Here is an 18,958-nt window from a genome sequence, read left to right on the forward strand (position 1 = left end):
CAAATTGTCCTAGCTATGATATTTCCAAAGATATGGGCGAAAAACGATATCCCGGCCCAAATCCGGTCCCGTTTTGCTCTAGGAGGCCCAGGAGCCGAGAAAAACGCGAAAAACTAAAAAAATCGACTTTAGAAAATTCCCGGACCCCTAGAAAAATCGGAAATCGTCTCACGAATCCAATGGCGCCAGCCAAATTGTCCTAGCTATGATATTTCCAAAGATATGGGCGAAAAACGGTATCCCGGCACAAATCCGGGCCCGTTTTGCTCTAAGAGACCCAGGCGCCGAGAAAAACGCGAAAACCTAAAAAAATCGACTTTAGAAAATTCCCGGACCCCTAGAAAAATCGGAAATCGTCTCACGAATCCAATGGCGCCAGCCAAATTGTCCTAGCTATGATATTTCCAAAGATATGGGCGAAAAACGGTATGAGCGCAAATCCGGGCCCGTTTTGCTCTAGGAGGCCCAGGAGCCGAGAAAAACGCGAAAAACTAAAAAAATCGACTTTAGAAAATTCCCGGACCCCTAGAAAAATCGGAAATCGTCTCACGAATCCAATGGCGCCAGCCAAATTGTCCTAGCTATGATATTTCCAAAGATATGGGCGAAAAACGGTATGAGCACAAATCCGGGCCCGTTTTGCTCTAGGAGGCCCAGGAGCCGAGAAAAACGCGAAAAACTAAAACAATCGACTTTAGAAAATTCCCGGACCCCTAGAAAAATCGGAAATCGTCTCACGAATCCAATGGCGCCAGCCAAATTGTCCTAGCTATGATATTTCCAAAGATATGGGCGAAAAACCGTATGAGCACAAATCCGGGCCCGTTTTGCTCTAGGAGGCCCAGGAGCCGAGAAAAACGCGAAAAACTAAAAAAATCGACTTTAGAAAATTCCCGGACCCCTAGAAAAATCGGAAATCGTCTCACGAATCCAATGGCGCCAGCCAAATTGTCCTAGCTATGATATTTCCAAAGATTTGGGCGAAAAACGGTGTGATCCCAAATCCGGACCCGTTTTGCTCTAGGAGGCCCAGGGGCCGAGAAAACCGCGAAAAACTAAAAAAATCGACTTTAGAAAATTCCCGGACCCCTAGAAAAATCGGAAATCGTCTCACGAATCCAATGGCGCCAGCCAAATTGTCCTAGCTATGATATTTCCAAAGATAGGGGCGAAAAACGGTGTGATCCCAAATCCGGGCCCGTTTTGCTCTAGGAGGCCCAGGAGCCGAGAAAAACGCGAAAAATAAAAAAAATCGACTTTAGAAAATTCATTCCCGGACCCCTAGAAAAATCGGAAATCGTCTCACGAATCCAATGGCGCCAGCCAAATTGTCCTAGCTATGATATTTCCAAAGATATGGGCGAAAAACGGTATGAGCACAAATCCGGGCCCGTTTTGCTCTAGGAGGCCCAGGAGCCGAGAAAAACGCGAAAAACTAAAAAAATCGACTTTAGAAAATTCCCGGACCCCTAGAAAAATCGGAAATCGTCTCACGAATCCAATGGCGCCAGCCAAATTGTCCTAGCTATGATATTTCCAAAGATATGGGCGAAAAACGGTATGAGCACAAATCCGGGCCCGTTTTGCTCTAGGAGGCCCAGGAGCCGAGAAAAACGCGAAAAACTAAAAAAATCGACTTTAGAAAATTCCCGGACCCCTAGAAAAATCGGAAATCGTCTCACGAATCCAATGGCGCCAGCCAAATTGTCCTAGCTATGATATTTCCAAAGATATGGGCGAAAAACGGTGTGATCCCAAATCCGGAACCGTTTTGCTCTAGGAGGCCCAGGGGCCGAGAAAACCGCGAAAAACTAAAAAAATCGACTTTAGAAAATTCCCGGACCCCTAGAAAAATCGGAAATCGTCTCACGAATCCAATGGCGCCAGCCAAATTGTCCTAGCTATGATATTTCCAAAGATATGGGCGAAAAACGGTATGAGCACAAATCCGGGCCCGTTTTGCTCTAGGAGGCCCAGGAGCCGAGAAAAACGCGAAAAACTAAAAAAATCGACTGTAGAAAATTCCCGGACCGCTAGAAAAATCGGAAATCGTCTCACGAATCCAATGGCGCCAGCCAAATTGTCCTAGCTATGATATTTCCAAAGATAGGGGCGAAAAACGGTGTGATCCCAAATCCGGGCCCGTTTTGCTCTAGGAGGCCCAGGAGCCGAGAAAAACGCGAAAAATAAAAAAAATCGACTTTAGAAAATTCCCGGACCCCTAGAAAAATCGGAAATCGTCTCACGAATCCAATGGCGCCAGCCAAATTGTCCTAGCTATGATATTTCCAAAGATATGGGCGAAAAACGGTATGAGCACAAATCCGGGCCCGTTTTGCTCTAGGAGGCCCAGGAGCCGAGAAAAACGCGAAAAACTAAAAAAATCGACTTTCGAAAATTCCCGGACCCCTAGAAAAATCGGAAATCGTCTCAAGAATCCAATGGCGCCAGCCAAATTGTCCTAGCTATGATATTTCCAAAGATAGGGGCGAAAAACGGTGTGATCCCAAATCCGGGCCCGTTTTGCTCTAGGAGGCCCAGGAGCCGAGAAAAACGCGAAAAATAAAAAAAATCGACTTTAGAAAATTCCCGGACCCCTAGAAAAATCGGAAATCGTCTCACGAATCCAATGGCGCCAGCCAAATTGTCCTAGCTATGATATTTCCAAAGATATGGGCGAAAAACGGTATCCCGGCCCAAATCCGGGCCCGTTTTGCTCTAAGAGACCCAGGCGCCGAGAAAAACGCGAAAACCTAAAAAAATCGACTTTAGAAAATTCCCGGACCCCTAGAAAAATCGGAAATCGTCTCACGAATCCAATGGCGCCAGCCAAATTGTCCTAGCTATGATATTTCCAAAGATATGGGCGAAAAACGGTATGAGCACAAATCCGGGCCCGTTTTGCTCTAGGAGGCCCAGGAGCCGAGAAAAACGCGAAAAACTAAAAAAATCGACTTTAGAAAATTCCCGGACCCCTAGAAAAATCGGAAATCGTCTCACGAATCCAATGGCGCCAGCCAAATTGTCCTAGCTATGATATTTCCAAAGATATGGGCGAAAAACGGTATGAGCACAAATCCGGGCCCGTTTTGCTCTAGGAGGCCCAGGAGCCGAGAAAAACGCGAAAAACTAAAAAAATCGACTTTAGAAAATTCCCGGACCCCTAGAAAAATCGGAAATCGTCTCACGAATCCAATGGCGCCAGCCAAATTGTCCTAGCTATGATACTTCCAAAGATATGGGCGAAAAACGGTATGAGCACAAATCCGGGCCCGTTTTGCTCTAGGAGGCCCAGGAGCCGAGAAAAACGCGAAAAATAAAAAAAATCGACTTTAGAAAATTCCCGGACCCCTAGAAGAATCGGAAATCGTCTCACGAATCCAATGGCGCCAGCCAAATTGTCCTAGCTATGATATTTCCAAAGATTTGGGCGAAAAACGGTGTGATCCCAAATCCGGACCCGTTTTGCTCTAGGAGGCCCAGGGGCCGAGAAAACCGCGAAAAACTAAAAAAATCGACTTTAGAAAATTCCCGGACCCCTAGAAAAATCGGAAATCGTCTCACGAATCCAATGGCGTCAGGCAAATTGTCCTAGCTATGATATTTCCAAAGATATGGGCGAAAAACGGTATGGGCACAAATCCGGGCCCGTTTTGCTCTAGGAGGCCCAGGAGCTGAGAAAAACGCGAAAAACTAAAAAAATCGACTTTAGAAAATTCCCGGACCCCTAGAAAAATCGGAAATCGTCTCACGAATCCAATGGCGCCAGCCAAATTGTCCTAGCTATGATATTTCCAAAGATATGGGCGAAAAACGGTATGAGCACAAATCCGGGCCCGTTTTGCTCTAGGAGGCCCAGGAGCCGAGAAAAACGCGAAAAATAAAAAAAATCGACTTTAGAAAATTCCCGGACCCCTAGAAAAATCGGAAATCGTCTCACGAATCCAATGGCGCCAGCCAAATTGTCCTAGCTATGATATTTCCAAAGATATGGGCGAAAAACGGTATCCCGGCCCAAATCCGGGCCCGTTTTGCTCTAAGAGACCCAGGCGCCGAGAAAAACGCGAAAACCTAAAAAAATCGACTTTAGAAAATTCCCGGACCCCTAGAAAAATCGGAAATCGTCTCACGAATCCAATGGCGCCAGCCAAATTGTCCTAGCTATGATACTTCCAAAGATATGGGCGAAAAACGGTATGAGCACAAATCCGGGCCCGTTTTGCTCTAGGAGGCCCAGGAGCCGAGAAAAACGCGAAAAATAAAAAAAATCGACTTTAGAAAATTCCCGGACCCCTAGAAAAATCGGAAATCGTCTCACGAATCCAATGGCGCCAGCCAAATTGTCCTAGCTATGATACTTCCAAAGATATGGGCGAAAAACGGTATGAGCACAAATCCGGGCCCGTTTTGCTCTAGGAGGCCCAGGAGCCGAGAAAAACGCGAAAAATAAAAAAAATCGACTTTAGAAAATTCCCGGACCCCTAGAAAAATCGGAAATCGTCTCACGAATCCAATGGCGCCAGCCAAATTGTCCTAGCTATGATATTTCCAAAGATATGGGCGAAAAACGGTATGGGCACAAATCCGGGCCCGTTTTGCTCTAGGAGGCCCAGGAGCTGAGAAAAACGCGAAAAACTAAAAAAATCGACTTTAGAAAATTCCCGGACCCCTAGAAAAATCGGAAATCCTCTCACGAATCCAATGGCGCCAGCCAAATTGTCCTAGCTATGATATTTCCAAAGATATGGGCGAAAAACGGTGTGATCCCAAATCCGGGCCCGTTTTGCTCTAGGAGGCCCAGGAGCCGAGAAAAACGCGAAAAACTAAAAAAATCGACTTTAGAAAATTCCCGGACCCCTAGAAAAATCGCAAATCGTCTCACGAATCCAATGGCGCCAGCCAAATTGTCCTAGCTATGATATTTCCAAAGATATGGGCGAAAAACGGTATGAGCACAAATCCGGGCCCGTTTTGCTCTAGGAGGCCCAGGAGCCGAGAAAAACGCGAAAAACTAAAAAAATCGACTTTAGAAAATTCCCGGACCCCTAGAAAAATCGGAAATCGTCTCACGAATCCAATGGCGCCAGCCAAATTGTCCTAGCTATGATATTTCCAAAGATATGGGCGAAAAACGGTATGAGCACAAATCCGGGCCCGTTTTGCTCTAGGAGGCCCAGGAGCCGAGAAAAACGCGAAAAACTAAAAAAATCGACTTTAGAAAATTCCCGGACCCCTAGAAAAATCGGAAATCGTCTCACGAATCCAATGGCGCCAGCCAAATTGTCCTAGCTATGATATTTCCAAAGATATGGGCGAAAAACGGTGTGATCCCTAATCCGGAACCGTTTTGCTCTAGGAGGCCCAGGGGCCGAGAAAACCGCGAAAAACTAAAAAAATCGACTTTAGAAAATTCCCGGACCCCTAGAAAAATCGGAAATCGTCTCACGAATCCAATGGCGCCAGCCAAATTGTCCTAGCTATGATATTTCCAAAGATATGGGCGAAAAACGGTATGAGCACAAATCCGGGCCCGTTTTGCTCTAGGAGGCCCAGGAGCCGAGAAAAACGCGAAAAACTAAAAAAATCGACTGTAGAAAATTCCCGGACCGCTAGAAAAATCGGAAATCGTCTCACGAATCCAATGGCGCCAGCCAAATTGTCCTAGCTATGATATTTCCAAAGATAGGGGCGAAAAACGGTGTGATCCCAAATCCGGGCCCGTTTTGCTCTAGGAGGCCCAGGAGCCGAGAAAAACGCGAAAAATAAAAAAAATCGACTTTAGAAAATTCCCGGACCCCTAGAAAAATCGGAAATCGTCTCACGAATCCAATGGCGCCAGCCAAATTGTCCTAGCTATGATATTTCCAAAGATATGGGCGAAAAACGGTATGAGCACAAATCCGGGCCCGTTTTGCTCTAGGAGGCCCAGGAGCCGAGAAAAACGCGAAAAACTAAAAAAATTGTCTTTCGAAAATTCCCGGACCCCTAGAAAAATCGGAAATCGTCTCAAGAATCCAATGGCGCCAGCCAAATTGTCCTAGCTATGATATTTCCAAAGATATGGGCGAAAAACGGTATGAGCACAAATCCGGGCCCGTTTTGCTCTAGGAGGCCCAGGAGCCGAGAAAAACGCGAAAAATAAAAAAAATCTCTTTTAGAAAATTCCCGGACCCCTAGAAAAATCGGAAATCGTCTCACGAATCCAATGGCGCCAGCCAAATTGTCCTAGCTATGATATTTCCAAAGATATGGGCGAAAAACGGTATGAGCACAAATCCGGGCCCGTTTTGCTCTAGGAGGCCCAGGAGCCGAGAAAAACGCGAAAAACTAAAAAAATCGACTTTCGAAAATTCCCGGACCCCTAGAAAAATCGGAAATCGTCTCAAGAATCCAATGGCGCCAGCCAAATTGTCCTAGCTATGATATTTCCAAAGATATGGGCGAAAAACGGTATCCCGGCCCAAATCCGGGCCCGTTTTGCTCTAAGAGACCCAGGCGCCGAGAAAAACGCGAAAACCTAAAAAAATCGACTTTAGAAAATTCCCGGACCCCTAGAAAAATCGGAAATCGTCTCACGAATCCAATGGCGCCAGCCAAATTGTCCTAGCTATGATATTTCCAAAGATATGGGCGAAAAACGGTATGAGCACAAATCCGGGCCCGTTTTGCTCTAGGAGGCCCAGGAGCCGAGAAAAACGCGAAAAACTAAAAAAATCGACTTTAGAAAATTCCCGGACCCCTAGAAAAATCGGAAATCGTCTCACGAATCCAATGGCGCCAGCCAAATTGTCCTAGCTATGATATTTCCAAAGATATGGGCGAAAAACGGTGTGATCCCAAATCCGGAACCGTTTTGCTCTAGGAGGCCCAGGAGCCGAGAAAAACGCGAAAAACTAAAAAAATCGACTTCCGAAAATTTCCGGACCCCTAGAAAAATCGGAAATCGTCTCACGAATCCAATGGCGTCAGGCAAATTGTCCTAGCTATGATATTTCCAAAGATATGGGCGAAAAACGGTATGGGCACAAATCCGGGCCCGTTTTGCTCTAGGAGGCCCAGGAGCTGAGAAAAACGCGAAAAACTAAAAAAATCGACTTTAGAAAATTCCCGGACCCCTAGAAAAATCGGAAATCGTCTCACGAATCCAATGGCGCCAGCCAAATTGTCCTAGCTATGATATTTCCAAAGATATGGGCGAAAAACGGTATGAGCACAAATCCGGGCCCGTTTTGCTCTAGGAGGCCCAGGAGCCGAGAAAAACGCGAAAAACTAAAAAAATTGTCTTTCGAAAATTCCCGGACCCCTAGAAAAATCGGAAATCGTCTCAAGAATCCAATGGCGCCAGCCAAATTGTCCTAGCTATGATATTTCCAAAGATATGGGCGAAAAACGGTATGAGCACAAATCCGGGCCCGTTTTGCTCTAGGAGGCCCAGGAGCCGAGAAAAACGCGAAAAATAAAAAAAATCTCTTTTAGAAAATTCCCGGACCCCTAGAAAAATCGGAAATCGTCTCACGAATCCAATGGCGCCAGCCAAATTGTCCTAGCTATGATATTTCCAAAGATATGGGCGAAAAACGGTATGAGCACAAATCCGGGCCCGTTTTGCTCTAGGAGGCCCAGGAGCCGAGAAAAACGCGAAAAACTAAAAAAATCGACTTTCGAAAATTCCCGGACCCCTAGAAAAATCGGAAATCGTCTCAAGAATCCAATGGCGCCAGCCAAATTGTCCTAGCTATGATATTTCCAAAGATATGGGCGAAAAACGGTATCCCGGCCCAAATCCGGGCCCGTTTTGCTCTAAGAGACCCAGGCGCCGAGAAAAACGCGAAAACCTAAAAAAATCGACTTTAGAAAATTCCCGGACCCCTAGAAAAATCGGAAATCGTCTCACGAATCCAATGGCGCCAGCCAAATTGTCCTAGCTATGATATTTCCAAAGATATGGGCGAAAAACGGTATGAGCACAAATCCGGGCCCGTTTTGCTCTAGGAGGCCCAGGAGCCGAGAAAAACGCGAAAAACTAAAAAAATCGACTTTAGAAAATTCCCGGACCCCTAGAAAAATCGGAAATCGTCTCACGAATCCAATGGCGCCAGCCAAATTGTCCTAGCTATGATATTTCCAAAGATATGGGCGAAAAACGGTGTGATCCCAAATCCGGAACCGTTTTGCTCTAGGAGGCCCAGGAGCCGAGAAAAACGCGAAAAACTAAAAAAATCGACTTCCGAAAATTTCCGGACCCCTAGAAAAATCGGAAATCGTCTCACGAATCCAATGGCGTCAGGCAAATTGTCCTAGCTATGATATTTCCAAAGATATGGGCGAAAAACGGTATGGGCACAAATCCGGGCCCGTTTTGCTCTAGGAGGCCCAGGAGCTGAGAAAAACGCGAAAAACTAAAAAAATCGACTTTAGAAAATTCCCGGACCCCTAGAAAAATCGGAAATCGTCTCACGAATCCAATGGCGCCAGCCAAATTGTCCTAGCTATGATATTTCCAAAGATATGGGCGAAAAACGGTATGAGCACAAATCCGGGCCCGTTTTGCTCTAGGAGGCCCAGGAGCCGAGAAAAACGCGAAAAATAAAAAAAATCGACGTTAGAAAATTCCCGGACCCCTAGAAAAATCGGAAATCGTCTCACGAATCCAATGGCGCCAGCCAAATTGTCCTAGCTATGATATTTCCAAAGATATGGGCGAAAAACGGTATCCCGGCCCAAATCCGGGCCCGTTTTGCTCTAAGAGACCCAGGCGCCGAGAAAAACGCGAAAACCTAAAAAAATCGACTTTAGAAAATTCCCGGACCCCTAGAAAAATCGGAAATCGTCTCACGAATCCAATGGCGCCAGCCAAATTGTCCTAGCTATGATACTTCCAAAGATATGGGCGAAAAACGGTATGAGCACAAATCCGGGCCCGTTTTGCTCTAGGAGGCCCAGGAGCCGAGAAAAACGCGAAAAATAAAAAAAATCGACTTTAGAAAATTCCCGGACCCCTAGAAAAATCGGAAATCGTCTCACGAATCCAATGGCGTCAGGCAAATTGTCCTAGCTATGATATTTCCAAAGATATGGGCGAAAAACGGTATGGGCACAAATCCGGGCCCGTTTTGCTCTAGGAGGCCCAGGAGCTGAGAAAAACGCGAAAAACTAAAAAAATCGACTTTAGAAAATTCCCGGACCCCTAGAAAAATCGGAAATCGTCTCACGAATCCAATGGCGCCAGCCAAATTGTCCTAGCTATGATATTTCCAAAGATATGGGCGAAAAACGGTGTGATCCCAAATCCGGGCCCGTTTTGCTCTAGGAGGCCCAGGAGCCGAGAAAAACGCGAAAAACTAAAAAAATCGACTTTAGAAAATTCCCGGACCCCTAGAAAAATCGGAAATCGTCTCACGAATCCAATGGCGCCAGCCAAATTGTCCTAGCTATGATATTTCCAAAGATATGGGCGAAAAACGGTATGAGCACAAATCCGGGCCCGTTTTGCTCTAGGAGGCCCAGGAGCCGAGAAAAACGCGAAAAACTAAAAAAATCGACTTTAGAAAATTCCCGGACCCCTAGAAAAATCGGAAATCGTCTCACGAATCCAATGGCGCCAGCCAAATTGTCCTAGCTATGATATTTCCAAAGATATGGGCGAAAAACGGTATGAGCACAAATCCGGGCCCGTTTTGCTCTAGGAGGCCCAGGAGCCGAGAAAAACGCGAAAAACTAAAAAAATCGACTTTAGAAAATTCCCGGACCCCTAGAAAAATCGGAAATCGTCTCACGAATCCAATGGCGCCAGCCAAATTGTCCTAGCTATGATATTTCCAAAGATATGGGCGAAAAACGGTGTGATCCCAAATCCGGAACCGTTTTGCTCTAGGAGGCCCAGGGGCCGAGAAAACCGCGAAAAACTAAAAAAATCGACTTTAGAAAATTCCCGGACCCCTAGAAAAATCGGAAATCGTCTCACGAATCCAATGGCGCCAGCCAAATTGTCCTAGCTATGATATTTCCAAAGATATGGGCGAAAAACGGTATGAGCACAAATCCGGGCCCGTTTTGCTCTAGTAGGCCCAGGAGCCGAGAAAAACGCGAAAAACTAAAAAAATCGACTGTAGAAAATTCCCGGACCGCTAGAAAAATCGGAAATCGTCTCACGAATCCAATGGCGCCAGCCAAATTGTCCTAGCTATGATATTTCCAAAGATAGGGGCGAAAAACGGTGTGATCCCAAATCCGGGCCCGTTTTGCTCTAGGAGGCCCAGGAGCCGAGAAAAACGCGAAAAATAAAAAAAATCGACTTTAGAAAATTCCCGGACCCCTAGAAAAATCGGAAATCGTCTCACGAATCCAATGGCGCCAGCCAAATTGTCCTAGCTATGATATTTCCAAAGATATGGGCGAAAAACGGTATGAGCACAAATCCGGGCCCGTTTTGCTCTAGGAGGCCCAGGAGCCGAGAAAAACGCGAAAAACTAAAAAAATCGACTTTCGAAAATTCCCGGACCCCTAGAAAAATCGGAAATCGTCTCAAGAATCCAATGGCGCCAGCCAAATTGTCCTAGCTATGATATTTCCAAAGATAGGGGCGAAAAACGGTGTGATCCCAAATCCGGGCCCGTTTTGCTCTAGGAGGCCCAGGAGCCGAGAAAAACGCGAAAAATAAAAAAATCGACTTTAGAAAATTCCCGGACCCCTAGAAAAATCGGAAATCGTCTCACGAATCCAATGGCGCCAGCCAAATTGTCCTAGCTATGATATTTCCAAAGATATGGGCGAAAAACGGTATCCCGGCCCAAATCCGGGCCCGTTTTGCTCTAAGAGACCCAGGCGCCGAGAAAAACGCGAAAACCTAAAAAAATCGACTTTAGAAAATTCCCGGACCCCTAGAAAAATCGGAAATCGTCTCACGAATCCAATGGCGCCAGCCAAATTGTCCTAGCTATGATATTTCCAAAGATTTGGGCGAAAAACGGTGTGATCCCAAATCCGGGCCCGTTTTGCTCTAGGAGGCCCAGGAGCCGAGAAAAACGCAAAAAACTAAAAAAATCGACTTTAGAAAATTCCCGGACCCCTAGAAAAATCGGAAATCGTCTCACGAATCCAATGGCGCCAGCCAAATTGTCCTAGCTATGATATTTCCAAAGATATGGGCGAAAAACGGTATGAGCACAAATCCGGGCCCGTTTTGCTCTAGGAGGCCCAGGAGCCGAGAAAAACGCGAAAAACTAAAAAAATCGACTTTAGAAAATTCCCGGACCCCTAGAAAAATCGGAAATCGTCTCACGAATCCAATGGCGCCAGCCAAATTGTCCTAGCTATGATATTTCCAAAGATATGGGCGAAAAACGGTATCCCGGCCCAAATCCGGGCCCGTTTTGCTCTAAGAGACCCAGGAGCCGAGAAAAACGCGAAAAACTAAAAAAATCGACTTTAGAGAATTCCCGGACCCCTAGAAAAATCGGAAATCGTCTCATGAATCCAATGGCGCCAGCCAAATTGTCCTAGCTATGATATTTCCAAAGATTTGGGCGAAAAACGGTGTGATCCCAAATCCGCACCCGTTTTGCTCTAGGAGGCCCAGGGGCCGAGAAAACCGCGAAAAACTAAAAAAATCGACTTTAGAAAATTCCCGGACCCCTAGAAAAATCGGAAATCGTCTCAAGAATCCAATGGCGCCAGCCAAATTGTCCTAGCTATGATACTTCCAAAGATATGGGCGAAAAACGGTATGAGCACAAATCCGGGCCCGTTTTGCTCTAGGAGGCCCAAGAGCCGAGAAAAACGCGAAAAACTAAAAAAATCGACTTGAGAAAATTTCCGGACCCCTAGAAAAATCGGAAATCGTCTCACGAATCCAATGGCGCCAGCCAAATTGTCCTAGCTATGATATTTCCAAAGATATGGGCGAACACTCACGTGTGATATAAATCCGGGCCCGTTTTGCTCTAGGAGGCCCAGGAGCCGAGAAAAACGCGAAAAACTAAAAAATCGACTTTAGAAAATTCCCGGACCCCTAGAAAAATCGGAAATCGTCTCACGAATCCAATGGCGCCAGCCAAATTGTCCTAGCTATGATATTTCCAAAGATATGGGCGAAAAACGGTATGAGCACAAATCCGGGCCCGTTTTGCTCTAGGAGGCCCAGGAGCCGAGAAAAACGCGAAAAACTAAAAAAATCGACTTTAGAAAATTCCCGGACCCCTAGAAAAATCGGAAATCGTCTCACGAATCCAATGGCGCCAGCCAAATTGTCCTAGCTATGATATTTCCAAAGATATGGGCGAAAAACGGTGTGATCCCAAATCCGGAACCGTTTTGCTCTAGGAGGCCCAGGGGCCGAGAAAACCGCGAAAAACTAAAAAAATCGACTTTAGAAAATTCCCGGACCCCTAGAAAAATCGGAAATCGTCTCACGAATCCAATGGCGCCAGCCAAATTGTCCTAGCTATGATATTTCCAAAGATATGGGCGAAAAACGGTATGAGCACAAATCCGGGCCCGTTTTGCTCTAGTAGGCCCAGGAGCCGAGAAAAACGCGAAAAACTAAAAAAATCGACTGTAGAAAATTCCCGGACCGCTAGAAAAATCGGAAATCGTCTCACGAATCCAATGGCGCCAGCCAAATTGTCCTAGCTATGATATTTCCAAAGATAGGGGCGAAAAACGGTGTGATCCCAAATCCGGGCCCGTTTTGCTCTAGGAGGCCCAGGAGCCGAGAAAAACGCGAAAAATAAAAAAAATCGACTTTAGAAAATTCCCGGACCCCTAGAAAAATCGGAAATCGTCTCACGAATCCAATGGCGCCAGCCAAATTGTCCTAGCTATGATATTTCCAAAGATATGGGCGAAAAACGGTATGAGCACAAATCCGGGCCCGTTTTGCTCTAGGAGGCCCAGGAGCCGAGAAAAACGCGAAAAACTAAAAAAATCGACTTTCGAAAATTCCCGGACCCCTAGAAAAATCGGAAATCGTCTCAAGAATCCAATGGCGCCAGCCAAATTGTCCTAGCTATGATATTTCCAAAGATAGGGGCGAAAAACGGTGTGATCCCAAATCCGGGCCCGTTTTGCTCTAGGAGGCCCAGGAGCCGAGAAAAACGCGAAAAATAAAAAAAATCGACTTTAGAAAATTCCCGGACCCCTAGAAAAATCGGAAATCGTCTCACGAATCCAATGGCGCCAGCCAAATTGTCCTAGCTATGATATTTCCAAAGATATGGGCGAAAAACGGTATCCCGGCCCAAATCCGGGCCCGTTTTGCTCTAAGAGACCCAGGCGCCGAGAAAAACGCGAAAACCTAAAAAAATCGACTTTAGAAAATTCCCGGACCCCTAGAAAAATCGGAAATCGTCTCACGAATCCAATGGCGCCAGCCAAATTGTCCTAGCTATGATATTTCCAAAGATTTGGGCGAAAAACGGTGTGATCCCAAATCCGGGCCCGTTTTGCTCTAGGAGGCCCAGGAGCCGAGAAAAACGCAAAAAACTAAAAAAATCGACTTTAGAAAATTCCCGGACCCCTAGAAAAATCGGAAATCGTCTCACGAATCCAATGGCGCCAGCCAAATTGTCCTAGCTATGATATTTCCAAAGATATGGGCGAAAAACGGTATGAGCACAAATCCGGGCCCGTTTTGCTCTAGGAGGCCCAGGAGCCGAGAAAAACGCGAAAAACTAAAAAAATCGACTTTAGAAAATTCCCGGACCCCTAGAAAAATCGGAAATCGTCTCACGAATCCAATGGCGCCAGCCAAATTGTCCTAGCTATGATATTTCCAAAGATATGGGCGAAAAACGGTATCCCGGCCCAAATCCGGGCCCGTTTTGCTCTAAGAGACCCAGGAGCCGAGAAAAACGCGAAAAACTAAAAAAATCGACTTTAGAGAATTCCCGGACCCCTAGAAAAATCGGAAATCGTCTCATGAATCCAATGGCGCCAGCCAAATTGTCCTAGCTATGATATTTCCAAAGATTTGGGCGAAAAACGGTGTGATCCCAAATCCGCACCCGTTTTGCTCTAGGAGGCCCAGGGGCCGAGAAAACCGCGAAAAACTAAAAAAATCGACTTTAGAAAATTCCCGGACCCCTAGAAAAATCGGAAATCGTCTCAAGAATCCAATGGCGCCAGCCAAATTGTCCTAGCTATGATACTTCCAAAGATATGGGCGAAAAACGGTATGAGCACAAATCCGGGCCCGTTTTGCTCTAGGAGGCCCAAGAGCCGAGAAAAACGCGAAAAACTAAAAAAATCGACTTGAGAAAATTTCCGGACCCCTAGAAAAATCGGAAATCGTCTCACGAATCCAATGGCGCCAGCCAAATTGTCCTAGCTATGATATTTCCAAAGATATGGGCGAAAAACGGTATGGGCACAAATCCGGGCCCGTTTTGCTCTAGGAGGCCCAGGAGCCGAGAAAAACGCGAAAAACTAAAAAAATCGACTTTAGAAAATTCCCGGACCCCTAGAAAAATCGGAAATCGTCTCACGAATCCAATGGCGCCAGCCAAATTGTCCTAGCTATGATATTTCCAAAGATATGGGCGAAAAACGGTATGAGCACAAATCCGGGCCCGTTTTGCTCTAGGAGGCCCAGGAGCCGAGAAAAACGCGAAAAACTAAAAAAATCGACTTTAGAAAATTCCCGGACCCCTAGAAAAATCGGAAATCGTCTCACGAATCCAATGGCGCCAGCCAAATTGTCCTAGCTATGATATTTCCAAAGATATGGGCGAAAAACGGTATGGGCACAAATCCGGGCCCGTTTTGCTCTAGGAGGCCCAGGAGCCGAGAAAAACGCGAAAAACTAAAAAAATCGACTTTAGAAAATTCCCGGACCCCTAGAAAAATCGGAAATCGTCTCACGAATCCAATGGCGCCAGCCAAATTGTCCTAGCTATGATATTTCCAAAGATATGGGCGAAAAACGGGATGGGCACAAATCCGGGCCCGTTTTTCTCTAGGAGGCCCAGGAGCTGAGAAAAACGCGAAAAACTAAAAAAATCGACTTTAGAAAATTCCCGGACCCCTAGAAAAATCGGAAATCGTCTCACGAATCCAATGGCGCCAGCCAAATTGTCCTAGCTATGATATTTCCAAAGATTTGGGCGAAAAACGGTGTGATCCCAAATCCGGACCCGTTTTGCTCTAGGAGGCCCAGGGGCCGAGAAAACCGCGAAAAACTAAAAAAATCGACTTTAGAAAATTCCCGGACCCCTAGAAAAATCGGAAATCGTCTCACGAATCCAATGGCGTCAGGCAAATTGTCCTAGCTATGATATTTCCAAAGATATGGGCGAAAAACGGTATGGGCACAAATCCGGGCCCGTTTTGCTCTAGGAGGCCCAGGAGCTGAGAAAAACGCGAAAAACTAAAAAAATCGACTTTAGAAAATTCCCGGACCATTAGAAAAATCGGAAATCGTCTCACGAATCCAATGGCGCCAGCCAAATTGTCCTAGCTATGATATTTCCAAAGATATGGGCGAAAAACGGTATGAGCACAAATCCGGGCCCGTTTTGCTCTAGGAGGCCCAGGAGCCGAGAAAAACGCGAAAAACTAAAAAAATCGACTTTAGAAAATTCCCGGACCCCTAGAAAAATCGAAAATCGTCTCACGAATCCAATGGCGCCAGCCAAATTGTCCTAGCTATGATATTTCCAAAGATATGGGCGAAAAACGGTATGAGCACAAATCCGGGCCCGTTTTGCTCTAGGAGGCCCAGGAGCCGAGAAAAACGCGAAAAACTAAAAAAATCGACTGTAGAAAATTCCCGGACCGCTAGAAAAATCGGAAATCGTCTCACGAATCCAATGGCGCCAGCCAAATTGTCCTAGCTATGATATTTCCAAAGATAGGGGCAAAAAACGGTGTGATCCCAAATCCGGGCCCGTTTTGCTCTAGGAGGCCCAGGAGCCGAGAAAAACGCGAAAAATAAAAAAAAGCGACTTTAGAAAATTCCCGGACCCCTAGAAAAATCGGAAATCGTCTCACGAATCCCATGGCGCCAGCCAAATTGTCCTAGCTATGATATTTCCAAAGATATGGGCGAAAAACGGTATGGGCACAAATCCGGGCCCGTTTTGCTCTAGGAGGCCCAGGAGCTGAGAAAAACGCGAAAAACTAAAAAAATCGACTTTAGAAAATTCCCGGACCCCTAGAAAAATCGGAAATCGTCTCACGAATCCAATGGCGCCAGCCAAATTGTCCTAGCTATGATACTTCCAAAGATATGGGCGAAAAACGGTATGAGCACAAATCCGGGCCCGTTTTGCTCTAGGAGGCCCAGGAGCCGAGAAAAACGCGAAAAATAAAAAAAATCGACTTTAGAAAATTCCCGGACCCCTAGAAAAATCGGAAATCGTCTCACGAATCCAATGGCGCCAGCCAAATTGTCCTAGCTATGATATTTCCAAAGATATGGGCGAAAAACGGTATGAGCACAAATCCGGGCCCGTTTTGCTCTAGGAGGCCCAAGAGCCGAGAAAAACGCGAAAAACTAAAAAAATCGACTTGAGAAAATTTCCGGACCCCTAGAAAAATCGGAAATCGTCTCACGAATCCAATGGCGCCAGCCAAATTGTCCTAGCTATGATATTTCCAAAGATATGGGCGAAAAACGGTATGGGCACAAATCCGGGCCCGTTTTGCTCTAGGAGGCCCAGGAGCCGAGAAAAACGCGAAAAACTAAAAAAATCGACTTTAGAAAATTCCCGGACCCCTAGAAAAATCGGAAATCGTCTCACGAATCCAATGGCGCCAGCCAAATTGTCCTAGCTATGATATTTCCAAAGATATGGGCGAAAAACGGTATGAGCACAAATCCGGGCCCGTTTTGCTCTAGGAGGCCCAGGAGCCGAGAAAAACGCGAAAAACTAAAAAAATCGACTTTAGAAAATTCCCGGACCCCTAGAAAAATCGGAAATCGTCTCACGAATCCAATGGCGCCAGCCAAATTGTCCTAGCTATGATATTTCCAAAGATATGGGCGAAAAACGGTGTGATCCCAAATCCGGAACCGTTTTGCTCTAGGAGGCCCAGGGGCCGAGAAAACCGCGAAAAACTAAAAAAATCGACTTTAGAAAATTCCCGGACCCCTAGAAAAATCGGAAATCGTCTCACGAATCCAATGGCGCCAGCCAAATTGTCCTAGCTATGATATTTCCAAAGATATGGGCGAAAAACGGTATGAGCACAAATCCGGGCCCGTTTTGCTCTAGTAGGCCCAGGAGCCGAGAAAAACGCGAAAAACTAAAAAAATCGACTGTAGAAAATTCCCGGACCGCTAGAAAAATCGGAAATCGTCTCACGAATCCAATGGCGCCAGCCAAATTGTCCTAGCTATGATATTTCCAAAGATAGGGGCGAAAAACGGTGTGATCCCAAATCCGGGCCCGTTTTGCTCTAGGAGGCCCAGGAGCCGAGAAAAACGCGAAAAATAAAAAAAATCGACTTTAGAAAATTCCCGGACCCCTAGAAAAATCGGAAATCGTCTCACGAATCCAATGGCGCCAGCCAAATTGTCCTAGCTATGATATTTCCAAAGATATGGGCGAAAAACGGTATGAGCACAAATCCGGGCCCGTTTTGCTCTAGGAGGCCCAGGAGCCGAGAAAAACGCGAAAAACTAAAAAAATCGACTTTCGAAAATTCCCGGACCCCTAGAAAAATCGGAAATCGTCTCAAGAATCCAATGGCGCCAGCCAAATTGTCCTAGCTATGATATTTCCAAAGATAGGGGCGAAAAACGGTGTGATCCCAAATCCGGGCCCGTTTTGCTCTAGGAGGCCCAGGAGCCGAGAAAAACGCGAAAAATAAAAAAAATCGACTTTAGAAAATTCCCGGACCCCTAGAAAAATCGGAAATCGTCTCACGAATCCAATGGCGCCAGCCAAATTGTCCTAGCTATGATATTTCCAAAGATATGGGCGAAAAACGGTATCCCGGCCCAAATCCGGGCCCGTTTTGCTCTAAGAGACCCAGGCGCCGAGAAAAACGCGAAAACCTAAAAAAATCGACTTTAGAAAATTCCCGGACCCCTAGAAAAATCGGAAATCGTCTCACGAATCCAATGGCGCCAGCCAAATTGTCCTAGCTATGATATTTCCAAAGATTTGGGCGAAAAACGGTGTGATCCCAAATCCGGGCCCGTTTTGCTCTAGGAGGCCCAGGAGCCGAGAAAAACGCAAAAAACTAAAAAAATCGACTTTAGAAAATTCCCGGACCCCTAGAAAAATCGGAAATCGTCTCACGAATCCAATGGCGCCAGCCAAATTGTCCTAGCTATGATATTTCCAAAGATATGGGCGAAAAACGGTATGAGCACAAATCCGGGCCCGTTTTGCTCTAGGAGGCCCAGGAGCCGAGAAAAACGCGAAAAACTAAAAAAATCGACTTTAGAAAATTCCCGGACCCCTAGAAAAATCGGAAATCGTCTCACGAATCCAATGGCGCCAGCCAAATTGTCCTAGCTATGATATTTCCAAAGATATGGGCGAAAAACGGTATCCCGGCCCAAATCCGGGCCCGTTTTGCTCTAAGAGACCCAGGAGCCGAGAAAAACGCGAAAAACTAAAAAAATCGACTTTAGAGAATTCCCGGACCCCTAGAAAAATCGGAAATCGTCTCATGAATCCAATGGCGCCAGCCAAATTGTCCTAGCTATGATATTTCCAAAGATTTGGGCGAAAAACGGTGTGATCCCAAATCCGCACCCGTTTTGCTCTAGGAGGCCCAGGGGCCGAGAAAACCGCGAAAAACTAAAAAAATCGACTTTAGAAAATTCCCGGACCCCTAGAAAAATCGGAAATCGTCTCAAGAATCCAATGGCGCCAGCCAAATTGTCCTAGCTATGATACTTCCAAAGATATGGGCGAAAAACGGTATGAGCACAAATCCGGGCCCGTTTTGCTCTAGGAGGCCCAAGAGCCGAGAAAAACGCGAAAAACTAAAAAAATCGACTTGA

Source organism: Diachasmimorpha longicaudata, chromosome 2 (assembly GCF_034640455.1).
Source record: "Diachasmimorpha longicaudata isolate KC_UGA_2023 chromosome 2, iyDiaLong2, whole genome shotgun sequence".
Classification (NCBI taxonomy): Eukaryota; Metazoa; Arthropoda; class Insecta; order Hymenoptera; family Braconidae; genus Diachasmimorpha; species Diachasmimorpha longicaudata.